Here is a 22695-nt window from a genome sequence, read left to right as displayed (position 1 = left end):
CAGGGCACAAGAATCAGTCGGACAGTAAAGGAACAGACTTGAGATGTTCCACTTCAAGACACTGAGTTTGACTGATGAATTTGTAATCTATGGAAATTCCCAGGATCGGGGACACTGGCAGAAAACACAGAAATAGCCAAGCCAAAAATCCTGAAAACACTGGGAAACTGGAAAGTCAAAACCGAACTACCTTTGTGGTTCACATCTCAAATGCAGACAGTGAGGGCAGAACATCCATCCATCCTGAAGGAAGAAAATTGGTATTATCACTAATCTGTTGAGTTCACAACAAAGAACTTGGGGTAGATAAAGGAGAAACTGAGATAGCCACTAGTGGAGAATGAAAAGTTGGTAACATCATCTGCATTTTAGAACACCAACCAAGGGCACCCCCTGATTTTCTACATATAAATAATGCCATGATTATTCCTCATTCGCAACTATTAGCATTTTGCATTTTATTCTAGAGCCAGCACAAGACTTTTCAACAGCTCAGGCAAAGCTGACAGTCAGTCCTCCTAAAATAACAGATGGGACAGGGCTATTCCTGCCTGCCACGGAAAAGTGGGGAATTGCAGTAGAGAGACTTACAGGATCCACGTTGCTAATCTTGCCACCTCCAGGGACTGATACCAGTCAACTATCACAGCTGCTGGGACTGGGCATTTTACCAATAGTTTCCACTCCTACTTTAGGGGCAGCAGCAGTTTCAGTCAACCTGTTTTTCCCAGTCCTAATACGGGCAAAATTGTGGTGGGAGGCGAGTGAGGAGTTGTTAATGCACTTTGTCTTCCCAGCAGCCTGCTACCTGAGGCAAATTCTGCCTTGGCTATGCTTACAGCCATCCAGTTTGCTGCTGGAAGCTCACGAATTAATTTAACTTTGCTTCTTCTGCATTCTTGGAAGATTCAGCAAGGACCATGTCCACCAGTGTCATCTTCTAATTCTTCTGAGAGTCAGGGGTCTTGACCCCAAACATAGACAGTCCACCTTGCGTCAGCTTTAATTCTGTCTTCAGAGACATCAGTACAATATAATTCTCAAAAACGCAACAGTTTGCCTATAATTATCAAGATTTTATTTTATTTTTTAACATTTTCATATTGTGCTCTTCAAATTCCTCATGACTTTGCATGCAGTGAAATTCTTGATATAGAGGACCAGTGTGAGATATTTCTATATGCTGGTGCAACACAACAGGTATCAGTGTGCCAGGGTAGAGTTTGACTAATGTTTGATCAGGAAGAGCTGTAGAGTAAATAATAGATGTAAAAACAGGAACAGCTTTGAAGTCTGTATTGGCAGTTGCTCATTGTACAGTAACATCAGAACATGCATTGCATCAATATTGGCAGATAACACTTAAATTTCAGTAAATATTAATGTTTTGAGCTAGAGTTATTAAACCTTTTGCAGGTATTTTTGTTAAAGCTTTTCTAAAAGATTATAGCACAGCTGCCCAAGTCCAGTAGTGTAGCTTGCAATGACAGGAAAAAATGCAGTACAATAATTTTGTTCAGCATAAAATCATACCCTGACCATATAATGAATTTTTATATTCAACTTCATAGCCTACTTCATTCCACTCTTTTATTGCAAATGTCTGAAACTTTACTGAGAGAAAAGTTACTTCAGCAAAGCTCACCGTGTTCGGCCCTCTTTTCCACCTGCAGATTTCCACTGCTCCCTCAGGAAAATCACTTTGTCTTTCAGTGCTTTAGCTCCCCACACATAAAATAATAACCTTGCGATACATGGCAGAGCTGCTATGTTAGCACAGCTTGCTCTGTGTTCTGGAGCATTGCAACATTACAGGAGAAACACGGTTTATCTATTTATTATTGTGTATCATCTACACAATTATGTGTGTATATTTTCTCTTGAGAATTTTTTTAAAATCCAAATTTATCTCCTTAGTATTTATCCTTTCATTTTCCCTTCTAACTTCCTGCACTTAGTTTTGCTCCATGTTGTGCTGTGTCTTCCAATGTAGTCTTCGTCCCCCTTCTATCACTTTCCTATGTTATGTAACCGTAATGAGGTTTCTCTCCGTACTCCTTTTCCATTCTGTTCTTACTTCTCTTATATTACCAGGCTTTCTACATTGAGGGTAGCTACTCCCAAACTTCCCCACATCTTTGTATCACTTTTCCTATTGTTCTGAGCCCTTCATTTCCTGTCTGTGTACCATCCTGCTTCCCCTTGTAAGAGAATTTTCTCTCTTCACAGGGTTGAGGAGAGCCTTTCACCATCAAATATTCATCAATGGGAAGGTAGGGAAATTAGAAAGACTGGCTGACAGAGATTTTTTATTTAGGATGCATGTAGACCTTTAGCTATATGTAAAATATCACAGTGATAACACAGTGAAATATCACAGTGAAAGAGTGTATCTGACAGAACTGATGAGACAAATATATGCACACATCAACAGAGGGACATTTTCTGATAAATCAAACTCAGAATCTTCTGTCCTACAGAAGTTCACTCAGATGCACATAGCTGTTAGTGAAAAAAAAAAGAAAAAAAAAGTGGGTATTGACATTATTATAAATGATGTTAAGCCAAATCTTTCAAATGATCTGATGGACCAACTGCAGGTCTACCCTGTGCTTTCACTCCTCTCTTGTTCTACTTTCACTTGTGTTTTTTTTTGCCTTTGTGACTCAAAAGAGATAATGAGCACTTCATGGCAGGGATGGTACCTGCCCGAAATAAGCATTTCTCCAGTGATCAGTGTGAAAAAGCTGCTATCCTTGCAGAGGCCTTAAAGTTGCTACAGCTGAAACCTCAGGAGGTTTTACAAGTTAAATCTTACATCATGGACTCAACTCAGGAACAAAGTCAAAGGGGCTGCAAGCCACAGAACACCTGGTTTGGGGGCTGATCACAGTCCAGATATGAGGTATGGATACATGTATTTATATCGATATGTATCATATGCGTATATATATGCATATATATGATATATCATATGCACACATATATGCAGACAATATATATGGATATATATGCATATATCCATACCTCAACCACTAACTATATTTGAGTATAAGTTTGAGAAAATAGTCTTTTATTCCTAGGACTCATACCCTATTCTTATGTAGTGCAAGCTGCACCAAAACCTTTAATGTTTCAGAGGTGATTATTTTGGTGTGATCACTATTTCATTTGACTGTTTAACTTTTCCAGTCTGTTCTTTCCTCCTTCTATTTTATCTCTTATCCATGCTTGCTCACTCCAACACTTCCTTTCTTTTTCCATGGTTTGCAGATTGTTCCCTCCTTCCCTTTTTTTTCCCTCATGTTTTGAATTCTATGAGCATTTCCTTCATGTTTTAGTGCCATTTTTGAGGGGACACAGGATAAGCAATTCAGAAAAAGAGCAATAATTACTTTATAACTTTAGCTGCATACCTAATGTCAGATCTTTCTTTGGGGGAAGGCAGGAAACATGGAAAGAAAAACTTCCCAGACTTCTCCACTTTTTCTAGACCATTTCAATATACAGCACAGTAAAGCAGATTATGAGAAGTTCTTCTGAAAGTGGAAGTCATTTCCCAATCAGAAAAATAGAAAAGAATATCAACTCTGGCAAGTTAAATTTAATAAGCCTAGCCAAAGAAGATTTTGAAGAGCAATTTGCTAAAGGCATAAAACTAATAATAAAATGTTTTTTAAGCACATCATAAGCAGGAAGTCTGCCAGAAAGTCTCTAGGGCTGAGAAGTAATTGGGGTAGGAAAGGAAAGCTGAAATAAGACTGCACCCCAATAAAGTAAGAAGAATTCTTTCCACAGGTGTTCATTACAGAAGAGCTTTTGGAGGTTCCCATGCCCAAGTATTTCTATACAGGGAACAATCCCCCTAAAACTGGTCAATCTTCACACTGCAGAGAGAGTAGTAGTGGATCAGAGCAGGGAAATGTGCTGTTCCACATAATCATCAGTACTTTGGACAAAGCTGAATAGAGAAGCAACAGTAAATCACAGTAGATTGTTTAGGGAAGCAAAACCAAAGGGGGATTGGAAAACTGAAGAAAGATCTCAGTTCTGTGTGCTCCGTGATATAAACATGGATGAAATGTGCTGATAAATGCAAGATCCAGAATAAAACCAGAATCCTAGCTATGCATACACAGTGGTGAGCTTTGAATTAGCTGTAAACATTCTGAAACACAGCTGGAGAAATCATGTACAGGTCTATGAAAACATCAGCCTGTAGCAAATGGAGCATTATGAATTATTAGGAAAATGAAATGAAAGAGAGCAATCTGCCAAATTATTGCCACTGAAAGACTTGGCCTTCTCTTCTAAGCCCCAAGGGACTTACTTGAAGTAGGAAGCATAGACAAGGATGATAACTAAGATAATTGAAGGTAAGGGACATTATCTCTGTAAGAAATACTGAGTAGGCTGGGGTAAATCAGTTGGAAAAGAAATAGTTCAGAAAAACATGACAAAACCCATAACATCATAAGCTGCACAGAGAAGGTTAAACAGGAAATGCTATTCACCCCTATTAGCAATACAAGAAGGAAAGGGCAGAAAATGAAATGTTGGAGTTTCAGCTTAAAGCCTAGAGTAGGTAATATACTTTTTACAGAATGAGTAACTAATTATGGAATAAACTGTTAGAGGACATTGCGGTTGTTAAACTCCTGAATAACTTCTAAATGCAATGATACAAATTCTAGCAGAGAAAAAAAAGTAAATAAAAGCAAAAGCAAACAAACCAAAAATATCTATCAGAAATAAAGGTATAATTCCTAGCTACATTCCTAAACTTTGGACCATGGAAGGCTGGGAAAAGGTCCTAGAAAATGTATCTCCCTAAAGCTGCTATCTTACACATTGTCTACTACTGTCTGGTTTCTACTTTCTGAACAATATATCAAAACAATTAGTCCCAGCAGAGCTGTTTTGCTGTTCTTACCCTTGGGAGAGTTGTGCTCTAAGCAAAAGCTCTGACCACCACTCTGGCTGTCACCAAAGCTATGAGGTTATTTTATTCAGTAATGTAGGTCTTCCCCAGATGATTTTTGGGGCCATAAGAGGGAAAATAAAATCTCTCCCTTTTGTGAAAAATATCCCTTCTGCTCACAGATCCATCAAACAGTGAAGTCCTTTGGTTTTAGGCAGGTCCGGATACACAGCTAGTGAAAGATTTTGAAAGAGAAATCACTGGAACGAAAAACATGGACCAAATTCTACAACACCTTCTTCGCATCATTTCCCTGACTCCCCTGGCCTATCAGATTTTTACCCTAAGCCAAATAATATTTGTGAAGGTTACAAAAAGTAGTGAAGAAAGTGGTTCACGTTTTAAGCAGAAGATATACACCCAACATAAATAAATAAATAAATAAATAGAAATACATTAAAGTTGGTTTAAGTTTTTCCAGCCCTGCAACTCAACAAAATTGACCTTTTTTTTACCTTTTATTTGTTTACAAAGTCTGCAGAATTCTTCTTGTGTGTGGATTAAACATGCTTCACTGATGCTTTTGTCGTATTTAACAAGAAAACACAATCCTTTCTGGCAGCCTGGTATACATGACTCCTACAATATTTTCTAGCAGCAATGTCTTACTTTTTGGTAATAATAATGATCTGCATTTTCACTGCTCTTTTCCTTCAAAATAAAGTGCCACAGGAATATTATTTAAATCCTTAAAGCAGCAATTTAAGTAAGTAAAAGCAAATTCTTTTAGAGTTTCTAGGTTAGAAAGGGTTTTTGGAGCTCATTGGAGCCCACTCAAAGCAAGACTGACTTTGAAATTATATCCGAGTTCATCAAAGGTTGCTCAGGGACTTGCCCAGGTGCCTTTGCCATGTCTCCAGGAATGGAGATTCCACAAGCTCTCCAGGGACCTGTACCAGCATTTGATTCCCCTAAAGGCAGGAAAGCTTCTTCTGGTACCTAGACAAATTTTTCCACCTTGTAACTTGTATCTGTTTTGTCTTTCCCTATTACTGCGCACTGCCCAGAAGAGTGTGCTTTGTCTTCTCTGTACATCACCAGTACGTAGTTTAAAACAGCCATTAGATTCCCATTAGATTCCCTCCTTATTCTTCTCATCTTCAGGCTGAACAAACACAGTCCTGTCAGCTTCTCCTTGTATCTCCTGTGCTCCAGCCGCCTGGTGCTCCAAGAAACTCATTCCATTATGTCAATGTACACCACATACATCCCCAATAGGGTACAGTCTCCCAAGAAGAGTCTCACAAGCAGCTACCAGAGGGCAAGAATCACTTCCCCCAACCTGCTAGCTACACTCTTGCTAGTACAGCTGTGGATGTGGTTGACCTTCAGGATGCAGTTCTGACTTGGAGCTGCTGTCCGCTGGAACCCCTAGGACATTTTCTGCAAAGCTTCTTTGAAGCCAGTTGGTGCTCAGCCTGTCCAGCTGCACGTTCTGTCTCAGGATCAGGAATTTACACTTGCCTGTGCTGAACTTACAGAAGTTTCTGTAAGACTCTCTCTCTAGCTTGTTTAGACTCCTCTGAATGGCACCCTCCAGCATGTTGACTGCTTCCTCGGTTAGGTACCATCCCTGAATTGCTTTGTAACCCACCTGTGAAAGTCAAGGTGAACAATCACTGTTCTTCCCTCACACACCATTCCAGCCATCTTCTGAGAGCAAGCTCCAAGGTTGGTCAGCCATAACTTGCTGTTTGTGAATCTATGCTGGCTCTTTCCAATTGCCTTCTTATCTTCCACGTGCCTGAAGAAGCTTTCCCAACGAGTTTACTCCAAAATCTTCCTGGGGACTGAAGGGAGGTTCATCAGCAGTTGGCTGCCCAGATCTGCCTGCCTGCCCATCCTCCTGATGAGTGTGACATCTGTCTCTTCCCAGCCCCCAGGGATCTCCTGATCCCTAGGGACCTTCTGAAGAAGATAAAAAGTAGCCCTTGCAGTGATCTCAGCCAGCTCCCCCCACATCCTTGGATCTATCCTCTTTTCCTCTTTTCCCATGGACTTCTGTACGTTCAGTTTGCCTATTAGTTCACTAACTCAACCTTCCCATATCCTAGGAGAGAACCTGCCAGTAAAGACAAAGCAAATACATTGAATATCTTTTTTTTTTTTTTTTTTTTTTTTTTTTTTGGTGTGTGTTTGTGTGTGTGTGTGTGTTTTCTCACCAGGTCTGCTGCCTCATTTCACAGCTCTGCAATTCCCTCAGGTTTCAGCCAAACAGTTTCCACAATGAGCTACTGTACCCTCTATTTTCATTTGCTCTTATCACTCTGAAAACTACCCATTTTTGCTTGAAGTATTTGTTCATTTCAGGCAGAAGATCTGAAATTTTATGTTTATATAACAATAAATAAATACATATTTTTGTCTCAGTCAAAGTCAATTCAGAGGCATCTGACTAAGCTGAAATAAAAATTCATGGAGTAGCAATGATTAATGATTATTGACTGTAAATAATGCATATTATTTGCAATTTTAAATTTTAATTTGTAAATAAAGATCCATGGCTAGGTCTGAAAAAATGGCTGAAAAATAAGTCAAGACAGATTACAAAAAAAAAAAAAAAAAGAACCCTCCCAACTCAGCATCCCAAAAGTTTTGCTTGCTACCTGTCAACATCTGTGTCACATTTCAGCAGGCCTAGTCTCACCTCCTTTGCAACTCACAGCACTGCCAAATTTAAACATTTAATCATGTTTTTAAGCCCCAAATCATGAGTCTGTGAGATGTCCAATTACTGCTTCTTTCCTTTTATTCACAAAAGACAAGTACGAAGGAGAATATTGTTTTTATTACTCCTACCTGCTACCTGCTATGCTAAGAGAAGCTGAATGAGTTTGACAGGTAAAAATATAAATGATGAACTCCCAAATTAAAAAGCTATCAGAATTAAATTCACATATGTTTGTGGAAGCCTGGACAAGTTCCAGAAACTGACAGCATTTTGCTTTTTCTTTGACACGTATAGTGTGCTCAAAAAGCCTCCATTAAAATGCCATGTAATTAACTTAGGATACAAGGGATAAAATGGTGAAGAGAACAACAAAGATAATTTGTCATCATGATTTTCATTAAAAAACCCACAGTATTACAGGAATTAATTTCAGCGGTACTTTGTCCTGATTACTGCCTGTCAGCTAGTATGTGGAAACCCAACAGGATATTTGAATGGGGAACATTTGCAGAATCTCATCCTACATCTGCAGTATGAAAGTAAATGGTTTATCTACTTTGACTGTAATTCATCATCTATATTTTAATATTGCAAAAATGGAAGACTTTGCTCTCGTTTTAACTTCTCCTATCACTACTATTTTCCAGCAAATATTACATGGATAATAGTTTTTCTGGACACACGTTGTAGACTTTGTCTTGGACACAGAGGAAGGCCAACGGACATCAAAATCCCACAAGCCATTAACTTGTTACTTTTGTTTTCTAGACCTTGTGTTTGCTAAATAGCAACCTCAACTGCCATGGAAAAGAGAGAACCAGATCTGACTTCATACTCTGAATTTGCCTACCACCCGTACAGCACTTAGGCCTTCACGATTTTATTTTTTCAAAAGATTTGTCTTGTCAAGCGTAGCACTTTGGAGTCTGCGATACATTTTAATGTAATGACTAAACACTAATCCACTGACACATTAAAGTGGCACTTGAGAATTTGGCAGTATCACTTTAAGCAACCTCTTAGTCAACTGATGCCTCTCCTGGTATCTTATGTTTCCACACATAGTTGATGAATAAAATTATTTGAATTAATCTGTGCCTGTACTATTACTTTAGACAGTATTTCTTGCAGGATGAGCAAAGGATGCATGGCTTAGAGAAGGGAAACTTGTAATGAAATGTATGATCGAAATTTTAGTTTCTATGACATTTTTCCTTCAAGTTTCCTAAAAGTATTTTATAAACAATTCTACCTTAACTGAAGAGTGTCACTGTGGAATAAAGATGGCATTACAGGAATTACTTTGGGAATTTTTGGCTAAGGCAATGCAACAATAGAATGCCACACATCGACAAGTTGTGTTGGTTCAATAATTTTTCTATCAATTCACAGCTTCCCTAAGAGCTGTCCCTGTATGCTGCAGGTACAGGGTTCAAATCTGCATCATTTACATCATCTGTCATAATCACATTATGAGACGGCACGTTTAGCTGTTAGCCTAGCGAAGTGAGGTTAAGATGATGGCTTGGCTGCCTTATTTAGACAAAAGATTCTTCTGAGTATCCATTACATTAAACTATTAATTAAATAACAAAATCTATCACATCTCTCTTCTCTCTCTGTTTTTTTCTTTTTTTTTTCTTCTTCCCAGTTTCCATTTTACCAATATGTTGATCGCTTTTTCTCCTCTTTGCTGCTCCTGCACTTGTTTTTTTTCCTGCTCCTCTTCACTCTTCAATAATGCCTCCTACCCTAGTTCTACATTAACACTGTCATTCATCCCCAGCTTCTCCTTTTATTCCCAACCCGCCTCCTTCTGTCTATGCTATTCTGTTTCATGGACCATATATGCATGAGAGGAAACTAACAGCTGTCTCATTTCCAGGACGTCATGTAAGGACTGTGCCAGACTTTGTGCCAGAGGTTTCATAACCAAGTCAACAGCAATGCCCCATTCACCAAGTGACCTGGAAGTGAAGAAACGTCTTGTCCCCCAAGCTACAGAGCTATTCTAATTGAAAACTAATCTATGAGTGGCATGCATGATAGTGCCTCCTCTGTAAGTAGTAAGGCTTGCTCATTCTCCAAACTCTGGATGTATGGAACAAGTTATGCTGGGCCAAGATTCACAAAAAGTGTTCCCCCCTATCCCCTCCCAGTGCTAGGTTTGCCTTTTAAATTATTAAAGCTACTGATCAGAGCTACTACCACTGCACAAGGCCTGGGGCTTCTGAATACAATGATATCACAGGCATGAAAGCATTTCCCTTCTGCCACAATAGAGCCATAGAATGGGACCTAAAATTACAAGTAGAAAATCTAGAGACAGAACATTAGATTTTTCTCTTTGATTTTTCTTCCTTAGATGTAAAACCCTTTAAAAAGGCCAGTCTATAGGCAACCTCTTATTTAACTAGTATTATGGAAATTGTATCCACTCAACATGGAAACATATTGAGTAGTAATGGCTATTTTATTTCAAAGGGCTATTTTTTTCCCCAATCAATAGGTATAACTCCCAGATATTGACTAGAATCCATATTCTTAAAAAAAATATCAACAATTACTGCTAGCAGACCAAATAGCTGCTTGTAATGGAAAACATACACATTAGGAGAGAGGAGTTACTCAAAATTACATGCCTTCTGCAGTACAGAAAACCTATTACTACACACAAAATAACAAGCTACTTTTACAAACTACCCTTTATTTATGAAATACTAGCCACTGTCACAGGGCCTGAACAAGGACAGTAAGTTTTGTGCCTAGTGCTTACTGCTCAGCTGGCTCTAAAACTTTAGGAAACATCTGACACAGGAGCTTACGTGGAAATCGGGCCATCTGAATAGGACCCTCTCCTCAAGGCCAGACAACTGGATAGGTTATAAGGATAATGCAGTGGCTAAGCATGCCACAAACAGTGTTGAATGCATGAAGAATTGACAGGACTTCCACCAAATTCATCTTCAATTTTCGGTATAGCCAAACCAGTTTTGCAGGCAGGACAACCCCATGGCTACAGGGACATAACATGTTGAAATTACCTTAATTGTGGCTTCTGTTGATCATTCATCTTCCCTTATGGATACTCCTGAAAACAGTAAAAGATCTTTGAAATCCCATCCTTAGAAAAGGCATGGAGAAGGACTTTCACACCACCTTTTTGAAACAATTCTGTCTTCCAAGACTCTAGTTTTAATAAATCTAAGCACTTTCTCTTCACTATGTAAAATTAGAGCAACATCAAAAAATGACAGCAATGTGATAAAATACATTTAAATACATGGTAATTAACAAAAACACATTTCCTAGTGCAATGCTGCCTCTGTACAACTCCACTGAAAACCAATGATACTTTCCACTGGCTTCAGTGGGAACAGCTCATGTAAATAAAATGTGATCCTGGTGCACCTGGATAAAACTGTCTTTGCTGCCTTCATGCTGACAGATTTCTCAGCACCCAAAGTCATTTGTGCAACACGGAGGCTTTGTTGCCTCTGTGGAAACTTGGGAGCAGTTTTTTTTTTTTTTCTTCCATTTGTTTTATTTTATATTTTTGTTTCTCCTAGCAGTCAGTGTAGTTTCAGGAATTAAAGTGCACGGGCTAGAGGAACAGTGATGTGCTGTTCTATAAATCTTATGGTGATTCGGAAAGCAGAGTACAACTCTGAAATACATAAGAAAGCAAGGAAACTGCAACATACAGATGCTTACACTGATGTCACTGCTACTAGAATTTGACAATTATTTTCCTTAACTGAAAAAACAATAAATGTATAGTTTACATTTATTTTGTACAATTTAAATTGTACAAAAATATACAATTACAATATGTAGAACTTTCCCAACACAGACTGTAATTAAATTATGCTTTAGACATAAGGCTAATGCAAGCCACATTTTGCCATGTTTTGGAGTTACCAAAAGACACGGTTTTCTAGAGTTAACCACTGACACCATGGCACAACCTGATACATCATTTTTCTGTCTCCCAGATATATTTTCTTTTTTTTTTTCTTCCCCTTTATTTATTTATTTTTCTTCTCACCATGTAGTCCACATGATTCAGTTCAAAAACATCTCTGTTCTGGCTTAAAACTCTAGTCCAATAAACACTTATATATTTATTTCTTAACGGGAAATATTTGTCTTTTAAAATATGTACTGATGCTTTGAACCATCACAGAACTGACTGTGAAGGTATTCAAAGCTTGTCTAAACCTGAGATCAGGCTGGATCCTACTGCTTTACACTAGGCAAAAGTTCCTGATGAAACACAAAGAGTACTCAGATAATCAGGAAAAGTGCAATTAAATAATAGAGTATTTACACTCCTGACTACATGGATATGTGTGTATTTGTATATATATTTGTACATGCAATATAGATGCACACATACACACTCTATATGCATATATGATGCGTACACAAAATTTCATTGTGATTAACTTCATGATTAACTTACCTATCATACATTTTTCGAATTGAACTTGAGATATCTTTACTCTCTTAAGACTTGACCGTGAACTATAACTTTTCTTTCTCTCAAAAGAATGGGTGGATAATTTAGAATCCTTATTCCACCTGACAGTGATCATTTGGAGTTAAAAAGTAAATCCTCAAGGCATATTTGTATGCTTTGTACAGTAATTATGAGAATGAGAAGAACAGCAATTTGCTCTAAGTTTTGGAGTCAATTCAGGCTGATAACATCTGAAATCAGGAAGGCAGAACAGACTTATACAGCCAGTGTACACCAATGGGTAATGATCACCCTGTGTCTGACTTTAAAAAAAAGATATGCTAAACCTATGCTGCCTACAGCAGGCAATATCCACTGTCAAGAATGCAAAGCTCAATACAGCACTGTGTCTTGCCTCTGAAGGGAGACAAGGCAAGGGATTGATGTATGAAAGAAAGAAGGAAAACTACTTGCCAAGAATATGTAGAAATATGGACTCCTATTGCCTGACACAGATTTTTAAAGTAGTTCACCCATAATAAGGGCTCAGTCCAATCAACAGGTCTCCTGAGCTCCTGAAACTGGTGGGGGCAGAAGAGTGAGACAGAAAATACAGGTTTTGAAAGCTAAGTGAGGGTGCCGGTGAACTGCCTTACACTACACCCTAACAGCATCTTAGCCATTGCACTGTATCTCTGAGTACATCCATGTGCATTTGGGTGACTCATGTTCAGTATTTATGTGACTGACCAAACTCTCCAGGCAATTCTTTCCCACCTGATGTCCATGCATATTTTGTGAGCATGCAAAGAGCATGGAGGATTAGAGGTGACATATTTTACTGTACTCATGGGTTCACGGAACAAGAAATTTGGGCCAGACACTCACATTACCCAAGAACAGGCCAGGAAGCACATCAAAGGGTAACACAGCTTCCTGTAGGTTCAGCAGTTACAATTTATGGAGCACAATCATGGGCACCGTGAGTCCTGAGCTGGGTTGCTGCAATGCTGACCTGAACACCAGGACACAAGCAGGACCGAGCAGCACAGATGCTAACTGGGTTCCTCTAAGTAGAGCACAAGTCCATAAATCTCACCACAAAAGATGCGTTCAGCAGGGAATTAAGCGGCTGACAAAGAGGTGAATGGAAACACCCCATGGAGCGGCCAGTGCATCTACACTGAGCCATCTGTGGGCTGGCACCATCTCCTCCCGGGGGCTGTATTAGCAACCACGATGGAATTCTTTGCTCCAGAAACATCCACCAGATATGCCAGTTCAAAATATATTTAAGCAAACGTGACACAGAGATACACCCTTAAGACACTAATGCGGGGTGGGTTTTTCAAAGGTATGCCCTGGCATTTCACAATGCTATTTACCCACTTTCCCAAAAGAAGAATAACAATAACATAAAGAACGAAGTGATTTTCCTAAAGGTATGGTGATCATGCAGGATAGCAAATATAAAATCTAGACACAGAATAACTGCTTAGAGTGTCTCCTAACTGGCCTAAATTGCAGCTCTCCTCATCTCTAATATCTTGGATGCAGAAGACAGATAAAAGACAGAAATAAAGATCATAAAATAAAATACTGAAATGACTATTCAATTCCTATTCTCTGGCAGAAATTGTGATCTTGGTTATTACTGGCCTTTCATGCTTCAGCAAATGTCTTTACAATATCACTTCTGACTTGACTGATATGCTTCTGAAATAGTTTCATAAATCCACTAGTACTTCTACTACCAATGTATGATAAAGTTCACTTCTGAGCTGCTATTGTTTATATTAGCCAGTTTTCTTTCTGAATTTTTTCTTCTCTCCTGTGGTTAAGGTTTAGAAGTGCTACTCTCTGCATATATGAAAGAGCACAAGGTTCCATACATCGTTCCTCTCAGTGATTTTATCCACTGAGATATTCACTGATACTATTCTATTTAAGAAGCCAGTAAGATTTATTAATTCTCATAAGTGACTTCCAAGCTGAGAAACTGCATTTCTGCCTCTACACTTCTTTTGTTAATCCTACTAATATAGGGTATTGCCTTCTACTGGTAGAGAATGTAAGTAGTGATTTTGTGGTTGGTACACTTTACAGAAGACAATGGATTTTATTTTATTTTTAATTATTATTTTTATTTTATTTATTTATTTTGGTGACAGTGGTGTGGCAGCCCAGAGGGCAAAAAGGGATAAATCAACACTGTTCAGCATCTGTGTTCCTCCTCAGGTATCCAGGCTCTGTTATCTCCTCCGTATACTTAACTTTTCTTCTGAAGGAGTCCTCAGGGATTTCCTAGTAAATTACCAAACTGCACTCTCTAAATTCCCTGGGCCTTTCTATAGCTGAGATTATGGTGCATTATTTATCTGCTGCCAGGTTAAGCTCTGCAAGCTGTTGAGAGTATCTCTTAATCAACTCTTATGTTCAAAACTGGTCGACTTAGAGACTTCTATACTCCAAAGCAAACTTTTGTCTCCTGTGTAGCAAAGGTTTGACAAATCCTCGTTGGTATCTACTTGCTTGAATAAAGTAACAATCAATTAATGTGAAATAAATAAATAAACCTTAAAACCCTACTATAGGCCAGTTTTAGATTTTAGAAGGAATAGGTAAATGCAGTTTAGGTATCAGTTAGCAAGCAAGAAAAGTATTGCACATGAGCTTATATATTGTTGCACGCTTAGCAAAACACCTGTATGCAAGTCTTCCTGACACAACCATGCTACAGCCACTTCTGATGTTTTCTTTTGCACAAAAAGTATTCAAGACTCAGAATTGTCAGCATTCACTTTGCATACAACAGGTGCTTTTGCACATTGGTTCAATAACATTACTTCTCCCTGTTTTCCTTGCTCTTCCCTTAGCTGCACCAGTGGAGGGGTCCTGTGAACATGCTAAAATGCTTGAGGCAAAATCAGCCAGTTTATTTTAAGTGATTTGAACTGTGGGTCTGAACTGGCCTGGCTGAGTTTCAAAGTTAAGAAGCAATCAGACTAGTGAATCCCTAGGAAAACCACAGGGGCAGTGCTTCCAGCTGGTGGGTGGTAATGGCAGTAGAAAGCAGGAATGTCTTTAAGCAGAGCAGCGGGATCCTAGAAGATGCCATCCCACTGCAGCTGCCTCAATGTTCATTAGGTGTGGGAAAGACCAACCCTAAAATAAAATAGATACGACAGGGCAAGTTTCTGTAAATAGCTGAAAAAAGTTACAACATATAACTTCTATCTATCTGATATAAGCTACACTTTGGAAAAAAAAAAAAAGATAATAAAAAAGCAATCTCGCGCATCAAAACCAAAAACTCCTCAAATAAACAAACTACATTTTTCTGTAGTGTAAGCTCATCAACTTAGACTTTTTTCTAGCTTTTGGCATTAAGAAATTTTTCTGATATCAAAAGCTAAATCCATCCCTAAATGTTGCTCCTGTACTGGCAAAGTTTTCAGCAGAGATTTTTTTTCAGAGAAAATAACAGTACTAGTACACAACCTCAAGTGCCTCTATGTACAGTTCATAAGCTAAAGCATCAAGCAAATAGCACATCTTAAAATCCAATGGTAGTTTGATGGACACTTTTTTTTCTACCTCCCCAGCTAACTGAAACAGTTTGCGAGCCTAGGATGCTCAGCTGTACTGGTACAATGATTTGGGACCTACGCTGCAAACCAGACAGAGCTCATTGCTCTGCTTTATAAAGAAACTTGAGAGGAAAAAGAAAGGAGCTGGGTAAAGTTCTTTAGTCAACTTTGACATGAAGAACAATACCATTGAAGTCTAAATTGGTGCTAGGCATGAGTTCTGCATCCCACTCAGAACTACCAACTAGAATTGATTAATTTACATCAATACTCATATACACATAATTAAAAATGTTCAATATTAAACATAATTAAGTATTAACATTATAAGCCTTGATTTAATATTAATTTAAAACTGTAATCAAGTAGAACTAATATTCATGTATGTATAATGTATTTGTATTTCAACATCTTTAAAGAACTTCACCTAAAGATATAATAGGAATCCTTATGCAGGGAAACAGTCCCTTATGATTCAGTGTGATTTGCCTGTTGTACTTGGAAGGAACAGAGGGATGGCATCATGAATATGTATTTTCCTCTCGTTCTATTAGGTATACCATAAAGCTTGCAGAATATTTTAAAGCCTCACAACAAAAACTCTATGGGAAGCAAAAAGTATCTGAAAAGTCATAGAAGTCTACTTTTTAAGGCCTACCTATGACCCTCCCCACAACCATTAGCACAAAACCTGCACTTATCTTACAGATATGGAGAATGGACTTACGAGCAACAGCTGCCAAAAGACACATCTAATGAAGATAAAGTACAGCAGAATATCAGCTAGTAAACTTCTTGGGATTACTCATGCAAGACATCATCCTGTTGTGTAAACACACAAATGTCAGTGCCAGACAAAAGACAAGTCAACCTAACATCAAATTAAAGCTTCTGGTCTTCATACTGAGAGCTGCAGGTGTTTCTCCCCCTGCTCGGTGCCACACCAGAGCTCAGGGCAGAGGGTCAGAATAGGAAAAGTTAAATCCACAGCGTGGATTTATAGAATGAAAATATACGGCGGCACTTCTGAAGTTGTGTGGGGCACATGAGGACATAAGGGTCAGGAGAGGAACTGAGGAAGATTGCCCCAGGGGCCAACCCCCAGCAAAGGAGACACAGTATTGTTAACAGTGAGGCTCTGATAATGTGTGAGCATAATGTGTACCATACCGGCAGTGATGGCAGCTGTAAGGTTTTAAGTGTGATTGTTTAAAGACACCCAGGTCAGGTATAAGAAGGTCCTACAGGCTTGAAACTTGTTTGCTTCTCCCAGCTGGTTTGGTAAGCTCAGTAACAGATGATGCCCCTCCCCTAAACATCAACTTCCCTTATTTCATGCTCATATGAAATTAAAAACATCTGTTTGAAGCCAAGACAAATCTTTTCACATATGAAAAGAAAAAATCTACACATAAACTAATTCATAACATGGAATTGTACACGTTTTCCAACAGATGTGAATATGAGAAAATTCCTCTTTCCAGAGCAAAACATAAATTAGCTGTGTAGCTGCATTTAATTCTTCAAACAAAACTGCCAGACCAGTTCTTTGGTCTCACTTCTAATCAGATAAAAATGAAATTCTGTGAGGGTTAAAAGCTACAGAAAGTCGCTGCTAGATTGTACAACACTGATCTAGCTTTATTTTAAAAAGAAGTGAACGGACGTACAGGCACAACAGACTGATATACTGTCTTTTATCACTCAGTGGGCAGTATTTAAGAATAGTGCAGAAAAAGGGACGTATTCCAGCCAACATGACATTTGGACAAAGACTTTAACAACAGAAACAACACCTGAAAGATCAGCAGGCACCAGTATCTATGAGAAAGCACTGTGGAAGTCTTTTTAGCTATTATTTTATTAAAATAATAGTTTAACAAAGAAGTTTTACAATTTTTCCTTTAGTTCCCAAGTATTTAATAAAAAACACAGTTCTAGAAGATCTCTCTTATTGTCCTCCTGGACTCTGATTTCTCATGCAGAATGAGTGTATTAAGGTTTTAATATTAAATAGTTTACTCACAGCACTTTCATTCAGACTCACATGCTAGTTCTCCTCCTTCACAAAAAGGTAATTTTTGATACATGGCTGGAGAGCCAATCCACAAAGTTGTCTTCTGAGCACAGCAGCTGAACGCAACACACAATCACGGAATTCTTCCTCTCGATATACTCACAGGAACGAATCGGTAACACTCTGCACATTGTTCTGAGCATAATGGGAAATGCCATCCAAGCTAGCAAGGGTGGAAAAACCTTTTTCCTGATTGGCTGCTCATCCCAAACTGCCTGGCAAAGGTTTGAAATATGCAATGCGGGGAAGTGATATTCTGTGGCATTCATTCAATTTACCTGCACTGCACTCCAGGGAGCCATGCTATTAAACAACAGCTCCAGCGGGTCAATAAAGTTAACTTAATTAAATTGCTTTCCCTCCCACTCCTCCAACTAGCAAGATTTAGGGCATAGGGACACAGCACTGCTTGTAAATAAAAGGATGATTTAGCTAATCATTTGATGAAGAAAGACATATTTTTGTCAATAATTCTGGGCACAAAGCAAAGAGCTACTTTAAATTCAAACAATCATGTAGGATACGGGAAGAGACAATACCTACTAATGAATAGCCATTAATATTTTTCAAGCTGTGTCAATTAAATCCACTACTTCAAAGTTAAATCTTAGAGACTGCGCTTTTTGCTCCATAAAACTGAAATTACAATTGCTTAAGTGTAATGTTATAAAACATACCATCATTATTACAAGCATAATGAATTCTTAATTTGCTGGGGACTGATCAAATCTCTTTCTGGTCATTTTGCTATGTACACTGTCACCATCTCTCAAGAGTCATCTTTCTAGGTGTCTCTGGTCTGTTCTTTTCTATAGCAGTCCACAAAAAATATCACCAATAACTCAGGCTAAGAAACATTACAGTTGAGACAACGTTTACAGATTATTTGCAACCTCATCATACTTCCAAATCCTTAGTCCAAAACCTCTAAGGCTGCTTGTCTATTTGATGCTGGATGTTTTGAAAAGCTACAATTAAACTGGTGTAGCTGTTTCCGAAATTGATATTTAGATATTTTTACTCATTTTTTTTCCTCAGGAACTCCACTGCTTGCTTACTCAGAATACAGACTTGAGTTTTGGCAGCGGTTGCACTGATACTGTGTGTGCACCCTCTGCTCTCTCTCTTATTTCCAGCTTTGCCCCAGATCTCACTTAGCACACACTGAGCAAAGGCACGCTAAGCATTGGTAGCTAGACTGTAGAGATTTATTTTATGCTGCTTATCCCCTCTGAACTGTTGCCTGTAAGTAAATGGGGATTTTTTGTTTCTTTTCCTCAAGTATCTTTACTGTTTCCTATGAATAGCAAGATCTTGGAGCTCATCTGAGTTCCTATAAGCAAGCAAAGAGAGAGGGATGTTTGTAAAGGCACGTAGGCACAGTTTAATTTAGGATGCATAAAAATACACAACAGGTCAGCAAAACATCCCTTTATGCCCTCACAGCCAGTTCTCACACTACAGGCAGTCTTAACAAACTGGTCTGCCATGGGGTCTCAGGCTGTCATTTCCTCCTATGGTTCAAACCCTCCTCTACTTTTCGGTTAGCTAATCTTTGTTCTGCTCAGATCCCATCCATCCAGAGGAAGTGGAAGGTCTCCAGTCCCAGACCAGTGAAATCACAGGGCTGAGTAGCCTTATGATAGAGTCCTTTCTCTGATTTTCATACTAGCTATTTTGCCTCCTGTATCCTCACAACACAAGCTGGAATGGCAGCAGCCTTCCTGCCCAGCCTTGCAGAAAGAAGCACATGAAGAGCATCGCTCATGCAGAGTTGAATGTCACTCCATAAGAACTCCCACTGAATGCCGTAAGACAAATCTAAGATTAAACATGTTATTTACTGTGATGGTGGGTGTCAAAATGCAGTTGGAGTGAGCAGCCATTTGACAACTGGATATTCCAGGAGTTGTCACTTTATCTACCCCTTGTCAAAGTCTAGAGTCCACAAGGTGAACAACACATATACAAACACAAACATTAAAAACAAAACAACACAAACAAACAAAAAAAAAGGCTGAGAAATAAAATATAAAACTAAAAATCACCTGTCTAGAGGAACTACCTGTCAAAGAGACTGAAGTCATGCAATGCAGTGGAATGGCTGATGAGGATGCTGAGCAGAGCCAGGAGGTCTGGTGTGACTGCTCTTCCCTCTCCTTGCACGATCTGTGCGGCGCCCAGGGGTGATGCATTTGACCTCCAGGAGGGGAGGCTGATACTCAGCTGCTCCCTCTGCACCTTCCTGCCATGGAGCGTAGCCTCAGAGAAAGACAGCTCTATTCACAGCATCCAGAGGTGCCAGGAAGGAGAGGGAGAACTCTCTCGTAGGACAAGAGTGACCTTTTGCATAGGACTGAATACACTGAATAAGACCTTTATGGGAGTAGAGTAGAGAATGAAAGGGAAGTTTCTATTATAAAACAAATAACATTGAAGTATTCTCTTTCTCTCTCTCAAAATTCCTTACAGCAGCATAAAATAATTCAGCATTATACTCAGTATATTTACCTATTTTCTTTTCCTCTTTATCCACTCAATTCCCCAAGCCCGATGAAGTTGATAGGCCAGAAGAGAGATGGTCTGCACTTTTATTGCAATATATAATGCTCAGCAAATTGTAGGAAAATGACAACCGTTAGCAAAAATAATAATAATAAATAATAATAAAAAGACAAAAAAGTAGGAAAACTACAACCATTAGCAAAATAATAATAGTCATACAAAAACAAAACAAAACAAAACCAAAAACAACCACCAAAACCCAAAGGAGCATATTCTAGGATAATTAAATGGCTTGGCTCCCTGCTAATGAACTGTACTTCTGGCTCTTTGCCCATTTGTACCCTGACAAGACAGGCAAAGGATGTGTTGTTAACTTTTAGCTGGTTATTAGTACTGCAATACAAATATAATATCCAGGTTGAGCTACATATGACTACATTTAGCCAAACTTGCTCTTAAGCTAGACTATGTCTGCCTTGTCATACCAACGTGGGAATCATAGTTTGGAAGCAGCACTCCTCCTTAAAAAGTCACAAAACACTCGCTCTCTGTCCCAAATTCCTTGGGCTGTCAGGAATTTGCAGCTCTTTGCCAGAGCCATTCGCTGAGGGCAGGGCCCCAGGGCTGCTGCTGGAGGCAGGGTGTCACAGACATACACCACAACCCCAGGGATCCCAGCTGCAATGGTTTCTTCTATTTTTAATTATGTAGGTGGTGCAGCACTAGCCAGCTCTGCAGGCAAAGGTCTGAGATGTGCAGAGTGACCCTACAGACCCTGTCTCTCCTTGGCCAGGCTTCTGCACTACCTATACGGGCTGTTCTGAGCATCCACAATTTCTGTCAATCTACAGAATCAGGAAAACATTTACTTTCAGCTGACAAAAAAGAGAAACAGACCCCTCCAAAGGCCCATTCAGATCTTAAATGGTCCAGGGTGATTCAATATCTTGCCCGCCCATTATCCCTTCTTTATACTAACTGGAAAAAGAGCCTGAGGTGATGCATTCTCTTAAGTTAGGTGTTTTAGTTACATGCCAGAAGTTAGAAAGATGTGGGCCCATGGGATTTTTATCAAAGGAGACACTGGGGATGAGAGATGAATGTGGCACCTGACAGCCCAGCAGGACCTGTCCTCCCATCTCCTTGTGTCGTCCCAAGGACCTTGCTAATGGTCCCTTGTCCTGCACCATGGCTCAGGCAGTTTGACATGCTTGATCAGCAGGTATGGGGAGTGCTTGACCCCAGCACCCAGACACTACCTGGCTGCAGCAGAAAGCCTGGCCTAGGGACACAGTCACATTGCTGTGTCCCTGGTGCAGCCTCCCATAGCTGCAGGGTGGATGGTGCCACCCATGGGTTCACCACTGAGTGCCAGCAACAAGGATGTGCAATATCCAGTACAGCACCAAGTCTCCAAAGACTCCCCCAAAAGTCTCCAAAGATAACCCCCAAATACAATGTTAACACACTTGAACTGAATTTTTGCCTTTTTGTGTCAAGGGCCACTGCCACTGGCTTTTCTTCTCCGTTCATAGGCTCCCTAAAACTGAATCTCTCATTCAGCTGTCCCCTCTGCTGTCCCCAAAGACAGGCTACTGCGACCCTTCATTTCTATTCATGCACTCACCTGCAAAGCTCTGAATTGAGAAAGACAGGTGTCACAGGTGCTCAGCATCTCTCATGGCCAAGATCTTTATTTGCTCTACCTGTCAGCTCTGTCAATGAGTGCTCTGTCAGACTGTGGGCAAGCACGTTTCTGCCAATATCAAAAAAAAATATCTATTTATTCAGCAGTGTTTTACACTGAGCAAGGTATGCTGTGGAGAAAGAAGGCTGTTATCAGCACCATTTGTCTACATAATTGCACTTGTTACCGGACAAATTTGGGTCAGAGGCAAACATTTTTTTTATTTATAGTATTTCTACATTCATCTGAATTTTCCTGTGCCGTTTCCCATAACAGAGATTACAATGCCATTTGGCTTCATACTGCAAAAAGTCTGCTAGAAATCTGAGAAAAATATCTGAACGTAAATCCATTACACTTGATTGAGCAGAATTTTACATTAAGGAGCTGGAAATGCACCTAACATTCAAAATTCATTTTGAGGAAAAAACAAAGACCACGCTTTATTTAGCTATTTTTTTCCTTCATACTGTGTAACTTGTATTTCTAGGAAAATGCACCAAATTCTGCTACTGGCATGCATGGAATTACATATGAGGAAGATGGAAGTTTACACATTTTCATGGTTAGCTTTTAATTAGCTCTCTAATAACAGTGCTATGAAACAGGGCTCAAATACAGTTGTCTGGATGCTACATTCTCTTCAAAAAGTGAAACAAAAACACTGATGTCCCTCTTGTATCTCAGTGTCCACATAGTCTGGTTCTGGAATTCCCTAAGTA

The 22695-nt window shown here is 39.2% G+C and overlaps 1 protein-coding gene across 5 annotated transcripts in view; it reads right to left on the bottom strand.

Moving 5' to 3' along the window:
- LOC309874774 (poly(rC)-binding protein 3-like) overlaps positions 1 to 22695 on the bottom strand; it is a 424882-nt gene that overhangs the window by 150527 nt on the left and 251660 nt on the right. For 3 of the 5 annotated variants that reach the window (XM_082753316.1, XM_082753317.1, XM_082753318.1), the window contains one exon: positions 21914 to 22042. The exons of 1 other annotated variant lie outside the window; for it this stretch is intronic. The gene's annotated coding sequence lies outside the window, so the exon portion shown is untranslated. Of the gene's footprint in view, positions 1 to 17730; positions 17814 to 21913; positions 22043 to 22695 lie in introns of those variants that run through there. One more of the 5 variants, XM_082753311.1, reaches the window with a different exon arrangement.

Source organism: Aythya marila, assembly GCF_965140915.1.
Source record: "Aythya marila genome assembly, chromosome: 2".
NCBI classification, from domain to species: domain Eukaryota; kingdom Metazoa; phylum Chordata; class Aves; order Anseriformes; family Anatidae; genus Aythya; species Aythya marila.
This window is presented reverse-complemented; position numbering and strand designations above follow the sequence as displayed.